Here is a 1,622-nt window from a genome sequence, read left to right as displayed (position 1 = left end):
TAAAGGAAGGTCAAGTGGACTAATTAGTTTGATCCTCAGGTCCTAGCCAATTCCTAAGAAAGGACTAGAGTTATTGGAATCCAATTCAATTAGCAAAAATAACAATTGTCAATCACGATGAGTTTGACAACTCAAGAGTCTCCAGTTAATCAATTAAAGCCAAGAATATAAAAAGCTAAATAAGAATCATAAATCTGAAATACCTCAATTGCATTAATAAGAGAAAATCAATCTAAACATAAAGAGTTCATAGGCCAATTTGGCAATATAAGTAATTGAATGAGAGCATTAAAGTATCTGAAAGTAAAAGAGAAATATAAAGTAAAAGAATATTGAACCTGATGAAGAGTTGAAATCCTAAATCCTTTAAGAGGAATCTTAATCCTAAAACCTAAGAGAGAGGAGAGAACCTCTCTCTCTAAAAACTACATCTAAATTGTGAAAAGTGAATAATAATCGACCTCCTCCTGAATGGATGCATTCCCCCATTTTATAACCTCTAATATGTGCTTTCTGTACTTGGATCTGGGCCAAAAAGGGTTTCAAAAATCGCTGGGGGCATTTTCTGCAGTTTCTGGTGCGTGGCGTCTGTCACGCATCCGCGTAGGTCACGCGGTCGCGTCATCTGGGAGTTTTCCTTGTCACGCGTTCGCTTCGGTCACGCGTACGCGTCATCTGCATTCTGCTCAAGGCGCGCGTCCGCGTCAGTCACGCGTTCGCGTCACTGCCTTTTCGCGCTAGGCACGCGGCTACGTCGTCCATGCGTTCGCGTCGCTGCCAGTTTCTTCAAAAACTCCATTTTGTGCTTTCCTTCCATTTTTGTATGTTTCATTTCCATCCTTTAAATCATTCCTGCCTTAGGAGATCTGAAAATACTCAACACACAAATCACGGCATCGAATGGTAATAAAAGGTAATTAAAATAATTATTTTTAAAGCATAAGAAACATGTTTTTCACATATATCACATAATAAGGAAGGAAAAGTAAAACTATGCAATTTCACATGAATAAGTGGGTGAAGGGTTGAATAAATCACTTAAATTGAGCACAAAATATATCATGAAATATGGGTTTATCACACAACATGATTCTGAAGGTCACCAAGCTGCATAGGGTTTACAGCTTTCCCACAGAGTTCTCGGAAAAAATGATGACAAATTTGCAATCACAGTAGACACCAGACTCGACAATGCATTCTTTACCAAAATTAAAAGTAATTATTCCCTTAGAATATGGCAGTCGTGACTTTTCAACCCAGACAACTTGCGCTATCGCAAGTCACACACAACGAGCAATATTGCTAGAGTAACTATATGGAAAAATCACGTTCTGTAGAGTCTTCAGGAATACATCCCTTTGTAGATTCGACATTGTGAATATTCCTGAAGAGTATTTACCACCTTCGCTGGGCCACAATTCAGGCCTTATGCCAATGCATTGTAAATCTTTGCAAGCTTTAAGATTGTCCTTTGATTTGGCGCTGTCGTTTAAGATAGTGAAGACTACGTTGTCGCAAATATTTTTCTCTATATGTATCACATCAAAGTTATGATGCAACATGTGATCCTCCCCGTACGGGAGTTCAAAGAACACACTCTTCTTTTTCCAATGCGTATAATC

The sequence above is a fragment of the Arachis ipaensis genome, chromosome B06 (genome assembly GCF_000816755.2).
Source record: "Arachis ipaensis cultivar K30076 chromosome B06, Araip1.1, whole genome shotgun sequence".
NCBI lineage: Eukaryota > Viridiplantae > Streptophyta > Magnoliopsida > Fabales > Fabaceae > Arachis > Arachis ipaensis.
Note: the sequence above shows the minus strand (reverse complement) of the source record.